General features: G+C 29.2%; 1 long non-coding RNA gene across 2 annotated transcripts in view; it reads left to right on the top strand.

The window, feature by feature from the left end:
- The first annotated feature begins 286 nt into the window (after nucleotides 1–286).
- The window catches only part of LOC124953686, a 44,316-nt gene continuing 30,858 nt past the window's right edge, over nucleotides 287–13,744 (top strand). For both annotated transcript variants that reach the window (XR_007102296.1, XR_007102295.1), the window contains exon 1: nucleotides 287–502. This is a non-coding gene — a long non-coding RNA (uncharacterized LOC124953686). The remainder of the gene's footprint in view (nucleotides 503–13,744) is intronic.

The raw sequence follows: 13,744 nt of genomic DNA, 5'->3' as shown, positions 1-13,744 counted from the left end.
CTTTTGCTAAATAATTTGTACAATTCTTTCTAACAACAATGACATTAATAATTTAGTCCTTATTTTTCTGTTTCAGAACGTCATTGCAAAGACGCATAAAGCAATGTTGTAATCGAGTGTTTGCTTCGCTAAAATTTACATAAATATCTCAAAATAGAAGCAGTGTTTATTCTCGTGTGTCGCGATTTAATCGATGAGTGTATTTGCATCAATTGCATACAATACAACCCATGCAAGTCATTGTTTATTCGTAAAGTTTTTGCTTTCTTAACAGTCGCGCAAACTGTATTTATAAAAGACAGTAAAGTTTCGCGAAGTAATTTCAGTGATCGTCCGTTCAAAAATAATTAAAGCGTATTAGACTTAGTGCATGATTGAAAAGGATCTCAACCAATTTCGATGTTAACCTATCTCATATTTAATTAGCTACGAATCAATCACCTTCAACTTTGACCTATATCGTGGAGGAGTGTTTTGGAGCCATCACAGAACTTCTTAATTAGTAAGTGAAGTTTTGAGTCCCTCCGATCACTGAATCATGTTGAGGACGAAAGGTTTGAATCGGCATGAGTGATTGTTTATAATTGGGAGAAGAATATTCAGAAGAAAATTAATAGATAAAATATCTAGAAATAAATGAAATCAAAAATACAAATTATCTCCCTCTCTCTCTCTCTCTCTCTCTCTCTCTCTCTCACTCTCTTTATATCTGTATTTGAGAAAAATAGAGAAATCTGGAATGAGTGAATGTGTGAATTAATAACATAAAGAAGTAAAGAGTGAGCGTGGGAATGAAAAATGTGAAAATGTTGTAGTTGTTCAGTAAGATAAAGAAATAATGAATGAGTAAATGAGGGAGATAGATAGATAGATAAAAAGATAGTGAATGAGTGAGTGATTGAGTGAGATGGAGAAATGATGAAGGTTTCTTTGAGACGGAGACATAGTAAGTTAGTCTATGCGTTAATAGGACAGACATATAGTAATATAGTTTGATTTGATTGAGTGATCGAGTACGATAGTACTCAAATTAGTACTAAAGTATAAATATAATTAACAATTATAATGGACAATGAAAAACTTAATATACAAGTTAATAATTAAATTATTCTCTCTTTTATAAAATGAAAAATAAAAGTTTATATGATGAGAAATAATTCGAATTTTACGGCTAAACGTTTTTAATTCTTGTCACGAAGCACAACACTTTATTATTATTATTTCTTCTAAAGATTATATTTTTGGAAAGTGAAGGTATCAAATTTTTATATTTCTCCTCGATAAAAAAGAAAAGAAAGAATATTTTTTTTAATGTTAAAAAGAGAAATAAAATGAAATAGAACGGAAAAAAATAAAAGGTAAAATCAAGAAGGCAGGCGAACAGGCAATTTTTGCAATGTAATAATATTAATTCGTTTAACTTTATATTTAATAAAATTATTTATTAATGGGAAACTTTTATAATTTAATATATTGTAATATATTATATTCAATTACGTATGTTTTTTCATTCGAGGATTCTTATCGGCAACTGTAGTTATTTACTTCGATGATTAGATTTTAATTTTCTCTTTTCCTTTTCTTTTTTATACTCTTATTGTTCTTGATTCCGAGATATGATACAGTTTGAATATTTTCTTAATCGTTCGTTTATTTAGCAGAGATCTTAATTATTGCGCGGATTAGATATTAATTTTTATTCAATTTTCAAACTGATATATGAATAAAAGAAAAAAAGAAGTAGAAGAAGAAGAAGAAGAAGAAGAAGAAATGCGTTTCGATATTTTCAGTCAATTGATTATTTCCAATTTTATCGAAAATATTAATTCTATGGCAGCAATTCTGTGCAGCCCGTGCACGGGCTATGAAATATGTTATATGTATCATATTTTCATAAAGTAATTTTAATGTTTTTCCAGCTTTATATATATGATGATACATCTGTTGCAAGCAATAAAAGCTTTTCTTCGTTATCATTTGGTAATAAAATTCTTAAACTTGAATCCACAAATCGAGTTATTGTTGGATAGTTAGCTTCTTTCAATTCCTTACAGCGTAACAAGAATTGATTGGTTAGTTCATTTTTATACAATTTTCTGACAATCAAATTTGCAATATATTGATCTACAGAATGAATGGTTTCATTCACAGATATCCATATATAGTGGTCTGCTATGTCCTTTCTGATATTCTTAATTGCTGAATTGTAACAATCGTTCAAGTAATTTTTACGTAACGTCGATTCATTGGAATTGAGTGGTCTATATATTTTGCTAAGAAATTCTTCCATATATCATTATTCAAAATATGTCATGGTTTATTGGCAGCAACCATCGCTTTTTTAAATTCGAATAAAGTTTACTTTTTTGGATCTTGTTTGCTCTGAATTCTCTGCTTCGTATGTACCATCTGCTTCGTCACTTTTTCTTTTGTGCATACAAGTATTTACATGTTAAATTAATTGTGATCTGCGATGGTACTTTACACTTTTATTACAAGTTTGATAGTAAATAGTTTTTTAATTATTTTCATCAATAATAAAATTGAGATCGTCTTTGACCCAGCTTTTCATTAACGAAATTCTACTTTTCTTAACTTTCGGGATTCCAGAAATATTGAAACGCGCTCTTACAAAATTCATGATTTTATCGTTTCAATAATTAAACTGAGCTGTTAGAATTCGAAATACTAACAGCTACGATTAATGTTGTGTTACAAATTCAATGTTTTGAAAACATGGTTTGTTGTGGCGTATATTCAGCGTTATAATGATATAATATTACGGCTATCAACACTATCCGATTATGATACATATGCTGACTAATAGATTAAATTTATTTAATGAGATAAATTATTCATAAAAAATATATTTTTAGAATCTCCTAATGACAAAGCAAATTTCTACTCAAATTCCATAAGTTTACCTATTTCTTACAAAAATTTTTTGCATTTGCATAAACATTCGCAGTCTATTCATAACATTAGCATTAAACAATATTTATTTTATCTATTACAATTGTTTTAAAAGTTTACATAAGATCTCATAATTCATATAATATTCTTCTGCATAAACATTCGCGGTCTATTCATAACATTAGCATTAAACAATATTTATTTTATCTATTACAATTGTTTTAAAAGTTTACATAAGATCTCATAATTCGTATAATATTTTTCTTCAAATATGTAATAATTTAACCCATTTGCATCATTTAAGAAAGTGTGAAATTAGCCCATATAATCAAAAATTTTTTTTATTGTTTAGAAATAGAAATATTTCAAAATGCATAAAAAACAAAAACCAATATTGTGTATACAAAGAATTCATAATTTTATTTAGGTCAATAAAGTTAATACATATACGATATATACATTGAAAATAATTTGAGAAATTTAAAATCTAATAGTTTTGTATACTATCATACTGTACAGTATGATAGTACTTGAAATGGTTACTTAGCCACATGGTAATTATCGCACTGATAAAATGAATCTTTTCTCTTTTCTTGTAACAAAAAAACTACACAACATTTGTGAGTTTTGTGTGATGAAGTTGTTTCAATGTGTATTGAAAAATGTTGGCTAGTAAATCTCTATGATAATAATGGACATGTAATTTCTCATATTACTGCTGCTTTTATTTTTTGTTTATTTTTTTCAATTATTTCTTCTGCTAATTTTTGCTTGAAGATATAAAAAGTTCTATCTTTATAAATAGTTTAAAAAATAACGTAACTGTTCAAAATTTTTGATACACCTGAAATCATTGCATAACATGGAATTTACTAAGAATTTGTTCTTCTCCATCAACTCCACCTAAGTTTTTATTGTAATCCAACACAACTGTTAGCTTTACAATGTTTTCTTTAGTTCGGTAATTTTGTTTTCTTTTATCAGCAAACTCGAAGTTATGTATTGTTGATAACATAATAATATCTTTTTTATCTTTCCATTTTATGGCTGAAATATTTTTGCTTTAGAGTATAATAGTTTTACCTCGTTCCAATTTTTTTTCTAGAGTTTTATTCTTTTATATTTCTTTCCTATTTATTCTTTCCAGAAACATTTGTGTCCAAAAACATTGTTTTTGTTTTACATAATTTATTATATAAATCAGAGGAACTGTATTAATTGTCAATATATAAACAATAACCGACCCTTTCATCAACAATTTTCTTTCTGCTATTATATCTAGAACAATTTTTGTGCTTACTAGCTCTTATTTACTCTTATCTTTTCCTATATATCTTAAAATTATGTATATACTTTGTTCGGGAGTCGGATAATTTATAGAATTATATTCCAAATCTGACTCTCTTTTACTTATTATATTGAATATAAGAAAGTCTACTTCTATATTTCATCAGCAACTCATCTAAAGAAACATCTTTTCCAGGCATGTATACTTCTTTGAATAATTTTGCGATCATGTCAATCACCGGTTATTTTACGTAACGAATCAGTCTGTTGCAAGAATTCATTATTTGCGAAGTGCAAATTTCTTGAAATTGACATAAAACTATTTCGGGATATCACTGTTCTGATGTACAGTGCTTCAATATTCTTGTTCGTGTTCCAATAACTTTGTAATGTACCAGACATTTTTGGACCAGAAATATCAATATCATCAATGCAAGATAAACTTTCAATTTCTCTACAGAAATTTTTGTGAAGCTCGGATCGTTTTTATCAAATTGTTTGATTAGTTTCCATTACAGTATGTTCAAGAATTTCCTCCTAAAAATAATCCATAAACGTTTTTAACTAGTAAAATTTGTAATATCTTTATTTACACTACTAACAGATATAAATTTATGTAATTTAAATTGATCATTTTTTCTTCCCATTCTAAATCACTTACATTTTGATCACTATCACTGTCGTCATTTTTAGAAGGTATCGCAATAATACGTTTACGTTTTGTAAACCTAATTACTTCTTCACTACTATTAGAATCACAACTTTCCATTTTTATTAAAATTTTTAGCCTTTATTCAGAGATATACTTTTATTTGTTTGCAATCATCATTCTTCACTAATTGCGTGCATATGTGCTATGGCTATAATGCACAAAATTTAGCGCTTCGATGCATAAAATAATATCTCCATTTCAATGATAATAATCAGGAAAATTCCGCGCATATATGAGCTTATGATGTAAATAGGTTAATATTCTTTTAAACTGAAATTGCCCAAAACGTTATGTAATGGAACATTGCAAAATTTGCAGACAAAATATCTTCTACTTCTTCTTTTTTACTTGCACAAACTCTACATTGTCTTTATTACATTGTTTTGCACAAACTCTAAGTTATCTTACTTCGAGCACTAATCGCTATATTTACAAGTTTATGTTTTCCGAAATTTAATATTTTTCTTGAGTGGTCTAATCTGGATGTTATCTTTGTGGGCTCAGAAGTGTTTGCTGTATTGGATAAATAAATCTTCATCATTTTTCTTCATTAATTTTTCTTAAATCGATTTTTTACGATTTTCTATCAACAAAATTGCCACTTTGTGCAGGAAATTTGTATATCTAATCTTTTTTTCATTTAACACTGTATATACTTTAAGCGAATTGAAAAATGCACAGTTGATAAGGAACATTATAACTTGTTTAGTCCATTTTTAGTATATAATTTATTAACACTTGTACTTCAATAATATATAACCGTATAATTTATTATTGAATCAGGCTTTTGTATCAGGTCATCCGATCTTTTATTTCTATTTTTGCATTCCAACAATTATGCCGAATGTATCGTTGAAATCATTTTTATGTTTCTTTTACCATTATTCCCTACTTGTAATCAAATATCATGGTTTCTATGATATATATGTTGATCTCTTGAAAGTTTTATTGTTTGGAATGATAATGGAAGACCTATTTTTTGTAATTGTGCTATATACTCGAATTTTGTTTTATAGAAAAGTTTTAGCCATATTAACATTATTGTTGTAATTATTTTGATAAATATGATGCCACATATTTTTATAAGGTTCAATAACTGTTAAGTAATGTTGCCTAATTTTTTTCCCTCGACAGCATACATGTAGACGTATCCAGTAAGAGCTTCACTTAGCATTCTTACAGGTATTCCATATTTTGTCACTTTTGCTGGATTAGTTTCAATCGAAACTAACTCCAAGGAATCATACAATTGTTGAAATGGTTTATAAACTTCATTAAACTTCTTCTTAAATAATTAATAACAGGCTAAAATTTAACAAGCCTATTCAGATTAAGGGGAATATCCTCATTATTACAAAAATGTCAACTCTGCATTATTTGTAAAAATCTATTCCTGTTCATTACTTGCAAGAAATACGGAGTTTCTATGGTTGCATCAGTAAACTAATCTTAGAAAGTATTCTTTTTTATTTATTCCATTAAAACTATTAACCCTAAAAATATTTTCATCTCTGGTACTGTGATATGTGTCCATTTCCTCGTTTTTAATATTATTTTATATTTATCTACGACTTGATAATATCTATTAGATTCTTTCACCAAGTATTTAAAGAAGTCATTTCCAATAAATAAATTTGCAGCATTATACTTTCTGGAAAAGTCGACATAATTTTTATGTCGGACTGCCATAATTACATCACTGATATTACTTTCATCACCACTGTCATTTATTGAATAACTGTCAGAACAATCTGGCAGATCATCTAAATAAAATTTTCAGATAAGAAATAATTGGTTGCCGTGACAATCGATTTACAAGTAACTGGTCGGAGCAAAAAGCCGACTACGTTGGACTCGGTCGGTAAAGTATTAAGCAGAACAATAAGAATATAACATTCTTGGGAGAATATTTGAATTGCAACGTATAAATAAATTTAATCTAAAACTTGATGGTCTTCAATCATATCATCGTGTCGCGGGTGGTTTTAAGTACGTCTTTATTCCTTGGCTTCTTACAATCAACTCACCATTTTTTCCTTTTGATAATCGCATGTTTTTTTTCTTCTGTTCACGTTATTCATTGTCCCCACCCCGACATATATTCGGGAAAATTCGACTAATATCCGATCAAAGCTTGCTTTACATCGGAAAAATTATACAGGATCGTTCGTTTGTCTTCCTGTTGTCAAGTACGCTGTTGCAACCATACATTCATCCATACATCACACATCATTTATGCATAATTTTTTAGAATAAGAACAACGGACGGTCGATCCTTGAGGCTTATATTAGAATATAAATGTCTGTACGTATAAGTATATATTTGTTGCCGAATTATAAATAAGATTTTCAATATAATCATAGGATATGTAGATTTATTTCTGAAAATTTTGGAAAGAAAATAACATCATAGAATAAATGAGTTATTTTTGTGAAAATCATAATATAAACGAAACGGGTAATCGCTTTACCGGATCGGTAAGTAAGAATATCAAAGGCGAGCGAGTCTATTGAATAATATTGGGTGAGTAAAATGTGAGGAGAAAGACGAAATGCGTTCTTTTGTAGTTGTAATTAAAGCGAAGAGAATTTTTTAATGAGAAAAATAAGTAGCAATCACATTGAGCAATAATATCCGGAGAGTACGAAAAATGAGGTAGGATATCTCAATCAAATGATAACAATTTGTTCTTGACAATTAAAAACACACATCGGTCTGACGTTATCCTGCTGTTCGTTAATTCTAGCCATTTTATGGCAATTGCTTCCTTTAATTTGTCCAAAACAGTATTTCACTGAATTGATTATTTTACCTTATAGAAACAGTTCATAATAAATGACACTCTTCCAATCCTACCTAATAGTTATCAAAACTTTGTTCGGTTAAAAACCTTTTGCCTTTAAATGCTTCTTGTCTTCAATAACCAGTCTCTTTAAAAATGGATCTTTGAATTCATATGTTTTGTTGGAGGAGCAAATATCACATGTCGAAACACGGTTAAGAATGTTGCTCTGTATCAACTGATGCGGAACCCATGCTTCAAAGCTATTAATATAGCCGATTTTTATAAGATTATTATGTACCGTTGTTTGCAGAATGTTAAAAATATCCATAAGCCAATTCACGAATCGCGGATTTTGAATATAGCATTGAATAGTTCCGTATCCATAATGGATAAGTGGCGTCTGTGTTCTTCATCTACCAGTTCCAAACCTTCTAAATCAAGCGAGAACTGTCTGAACACATCTAGGAACACGGTGCAAAACTCAGTTGCGATATGTGTAGCACTGTTGCCTTTTTTAAAATAATGCAGCATTACATGTTGCAAATACTTTCTTTGATTTTTCACACTTAAAGGCGTATGAAATGGCATATATACGGCGTATAAACATTGATTTGTATAAACATTGGCAGATAAAGCAGCTGCGTAAATAGCGAAAGATATTTTGGTAAAATTTAAGAAAAAGTATAGTTGAGTATAAAAAAAATAGTTGAAATACATAAAAGAAAAAATGTAATGGAGATACGCATGTAGCACATTTAAATTACACAAAATGTAATTATAGTATTTAAAGGAAATATTCTTCAATGTACTTATACCTACAGAAAATTTACTTCGCTTTATTTTTATTAAAAAAAAATGAACTTCGTTATATTTGTCTTGAAATAAATTGTATTTAAAGAAATCGTACTTCAATGTATATCTTTTAATAATCCAATGTTGTCTTGAGTGACTTAATTCATCAATCAAGCATATAAAATAATAATTAATTAACACATAAAATAATAATTAATAAGCATATAAAATAATAATTTTCAAACCAGCTCTATAGTAACACCATGTTACAATACGATAATAATATCAGTAGATTTAATAATACTTAGTCTATGAGTAATAATCAACACTGTTCTACCTCTAGTTACATTTTCTTACTGTTTTTGAACCATTCTTTCTCTTTCCCAATCCAATATGCTATATTAAAAAAGATAAAATTCATATAGAATACAGAATAAGAAACGTGACAAATTATTGATATTTATCTCTTTATACCTCGTTGCTTCGTCTAATATTAAATTCGATGGTTGCTTTAGTAATGCTCTCGCACTGGCAATACGCTGTTTCTGTTCACTAGATAAAGTATAACGCCTCTTTCGCCAAACTGGATTTCATAACCAGTTGAATATTTTGTAATGAATTCATGAGCATTAGCTTCTTTCGCTCTTTTTACGATCTGGTATATTAAATGATGCATAATATATAATGAAATACTTTTAAAAAATATTAAAGCAAAATATTATTTCAACACAAATCTATTCCTGCTTGAAATAAATCAATACCAAATCTTAAATTTTCATATAATTTAGATGCATGTTTAACTTCTTTAAAAAATATTTCTGTTTCTCGGTTTTCTGCTGCAAATGTTTTTACCTGTAAAAAAAAGGTTATAAAAATTAATATGTTTACCGTTACGGTGGTTATATGTGTAGATTGTTTCTCCTACAAGCTCACTGTGATCATCGGTGATCGGAGTACTTCAAATGTTTATAATTGTAAAAGTTTAATGAACATTGACAGTTAATGAATTTTGAACATCATGACTAATTAGAAAATACGTCGAAATAACATTCTTGCCCCATGCCTAAGAATATTGTCTTATAAATATTTATTATTATTTTGCCTTATATATGTACAATAATAAAAATACTTCTGTGGCGTTCTGAGCAAAACGAGTAGATTTCAATGTGGATTTCAACGTGTTAATGTTACATTGATATAGCATTTGAATAGATTTTAAGGGGGAAAGGAGGCTGATTTTTAAGCTTTTTTAATGATTTTTTTTAAAACAGATAAAATCATTAGAATTTGTTGAAATCTTGGGATTATTTTATTTATGTTTTGAATTACATCTTAATTTTTTTTAAGTCGCTTCCGACGGAAATATCGAAGTTATAAGCCGTCCATCGCATGTCGTTGTCGAAGTTGGTTATTTGCATACATTGTAGAGGTCATAATTTCGATCTGAAAGCAAAATGGTTTATTTCCTACATTATTAACATATTTTCTAAAAATATGATCTAAATCAGAATTGAAAATGTTGAAAATTGAATGTTATAGGGACATTTGAAGAAAAATATTTCAATTTTTACCATTTTTTTCCAATTATTTTGCAATAACAAACATTTGAAATTATGATATTATATAGAAAATTATTTCATATTCTTCGTGATTAAATAAAGATCTCACATTTTTTACTAACAATTGATCAATAACTTTTTGATCTAGAGTGTACGCAAGTTGAAAAAATGTCGTTTCGAGGAAAACGTGTTTGAAAATAAAATTACCGAAAACTAGAAGCAAGATATTCATAGTCACACTTTCACTAGTAGCATTATGAAGTTTTTTGCACTAGCACTTTCATTTTTGTCGACACTTTCTTTATTTGTATATCGATTTCGATGGAATGATCTCTTACGTGATATACTGTACTGGTCACTGGATTCATGATACCTTTTGGATAGGAAGACAGTTTTTTTATAATTTTCAATAAATGCGTGGAAAGCCAAAGTTAAATCGACGTTCTATTTCAATACAGTCGAAATGATGCCGGCACTTCTAATTGCTTCTACACAAGCCCTATATAATGAGCATTTGTAAAGAAAAGTATTTGTTGAAATCTTCCTCCCCTGCTAATATTCCATAATACAGCGGTATTGAGTCAGGTAAGTAAATAGGAGACTACTTGTGTGACCGCTCCATTCTATCTGCTGTGCGCTGGAATGCCGAACTGACAAACGTTCCTGTTTGCGCTCATACCATAAAACAAATTCGAATTTCGTTTTGAAACTTTGGGAACATAATTTCCAATAGTTATATTAGCAATATATACCAAAAAATCGATTTTTTTAACCGTTTAATATGGTTTTCCCCTTAAAGTATATTATAATCCTTAGTATAAAGTTCATATATTTCGGATAGCTTCTTCCCAGACAGCAGTTGCTTTTGTAAATTGGTTTTCTGCTTCTATAAACAACTCACGCAAACTTTTTCCTAGTATGGTACTAATAAATATTGGGTTGTTCGGAAAGTAATATCATTTTTTCCCGACATAGGAATTAATTGTATTTTTTTGCACTCAATTTCACACTTAAGCCGCATAATCATTAAATGTTTTGAGAGCTGATATAGCAAAGGCTTCTGTGTGAAAAAGTCCAATTGATTTTACGCAGTAGTTTTTGGTTGGTGCCCATTTAAATATGGAGAGCATTAAGCAGCATTTTCGTCATATTTTACTTTTTTACTATAGAAAAGATAAAAATGCTGTTCAAGCCAGAAAGAAATTAACCGATGTGTACGGAGTGCTGTTTAAGCCAGAAAGAAATTAACCGATGTGTTTACAGTACGCCAGTACCAGAACTGGTTTGCAAAATTTCGATCCGGCAATTTTGATATCGAAGATGCACCACCTTCTGGAAGGTCGGTTGAAGCTGATAAAAATACGATAAAGGCATTAGTTGATGCAATCTGGAAAAAACAACACGTAAGATCGGTGAGATGTTAAATTTATCAAACTCAACTGTTTACGACCACTTGAAAGGCCTGGGTTTAACCTCGAAGCTCGATATATAGGTTCCCCATGTTCTCACGGAGAGAAATTTATGTCGTCGCGTTGACGTCTATGATTCGCTTCTCAATCGTCACGAAAATGATCCATTTTTGAAGCGCATCATTACTGGGGACGAAAAATGGGTTGTATATAACAATGTCAAACGCAAGAGATTATGGAGCAAAAAAGATGAACCGGTTCAAATATATCCAAAGCCAACTTCCATCAAAAAAAGGTGATGCTGTCTATTTGATGGGGTTTATAGGAATAATTTTTTTTTGTTGAGATTTTACCGGATGACACAACAATTAATTCGGAAGTCTACTGTCATCAGCTGGACAAACTGAATGATGCACTTCAACAGAAAAGATGTAGTGTTCCACCAAGATAATGCGAGACCTCATACAAGTTTGGTCTCTCACCAAAAGTTTTTACAGCTTGAATGGGATACAATGCCACACCCACCATATTCTCCAGATCTGGCAACTTTGGATTATTATTTGTTCCGATCACTGCAAAATTTTTTAGACGGTAAAACCTTCACTTCAAATGAGGAGGTCAAAAACCACCTCGATCAGTTTTTTGCCAGCAAAGACCCAAAAATTTTATGAGCTTGGAATCATGCTACTACCAGAAAAATGACAAAAGGTATTGGACCAGAAAGGCCAATATATAATTTAATAAAATATTTGTTCATTATACGAAATTTATCTTTCATTTTCACAGAAAAAAAAACGAAATTACTTTCCGAACAACCCATTATAACTGTTAGCATACATAGTAATATTGTATCTGTTAGTAGAGATGATAAAATTATTACAGAAATAATGCAACCAATAATTTGTGTAAAACTTTTTAAGCCTCATATACATAAAGTGAGCGTAAGAAGTATTCATATAGCAGTGAATTTGAACAAATATTTTGTAGAACTTTGTTTATTACAAAGAAATGTTAACGAAAAATATATATATATACGTGTTCTTAATATAATATATATATATAAACATATACATATTTTTAAAATTAGCAGAAAATGTATGCGTAATAAGTATTCGTACATTTCTACTTGTATAACAAAACATTTTAATACATAAACGTAACAAAAAATAATTTTTTGCAACTTTAGTACATAGTGGGATTTCTTTTAGATTGTATGATTGCTTTAAGCATTTGTGGCATCGAATTTATTAAATTTCTGATTTTAGTAGTAAAAATATTATTTCAATGTTCTAAAAGTGCATGTCTGAAATCTTTCTTTAAAGAAATGTGGTGATTACGAATTATTTCTTCGATATAACCCTATAATTATTCTATAACCTTCAAGTCTGGGGACTGTGGGAGGATTTTTAATTGATTTGGTGCATTATACAGGATCCATTGTCGTGTATTGTAAACATTGTGGTTTGGATCATTATTTTTTAAAAACACATAATTGTTCTGTAATACAATTTTATTTGCGCTAGCTGAAAGATGTTTTAAATTATTAATATACAATTTATGATCCATGATACCATCGATAAAATGGAAAGATCCAATCCTGTTTGCGTTCATGTAGTTCTAAACTGTGACCAAGCCTTCTCCATACTTTATGGAAGTCTACAAATTGTTTTTCTCATATTCGATATTTTCTTTCTCCACACATCAATTGTACATCTTTCATTCAACTCAAATATGTTAAATTTACTCTTTTCAGTAAATACAATACGATTCCTGTACTTCATAGAAACATTGACATACTCTCGCAAATTCTAATCGTTTCATTCTATTAACTTCATTTACGAAATATTTTCTACGGGCTACTCTGACATAATATCCTGTAGCTTGAAAAAAATTACGCACGTAATATTACACACATTAATATTAAGATTATTTTTAAGTTCAGCAGCGATGCACTCATCTTCGGATTATGTTTTATTTTGCAAATTATCCGTTGGCCAGTGTACCCATTTATTTTGCATTAATGTCCGTTTATTTTTTATAGTTCTTCGATTTCCGTATCCGTCAATGATTCTTTGAATCGTTGACCATGGTCTATTTACAATTTTAAACATTTCACTCAGTGTTTTGCACTTATTATACAAATCTATAATAATTTTCTTTTCTTTTTCATTGGTTTCCTTGCTTTTTCGTCCCATTTTATATGAATTTAGAACACTATCTGTATTGACGACGTCTCTAAGTATATTGATCCTAGATATATTTATATAAGATTGATATTAACTTGTA

This window comes from Vespa velutina, chromosome 13 (genome assembly GCF_912470025.1).
Source record: "Vespa velutina chromosome 13, iVesVel2.1, whole genome shotgun sequence".
Lineage (NCBI taxonomy): Eukaryota > Metazoa > Arthropoda > Insecta > Hymenoptera > Vespidae > Vespa > Vespa velutina.
The sequence above is the reverse complement of the archived record's forward strand: the minus strand, read 5'-3'. Positions and strand labels throughout refer to the sequence as shown.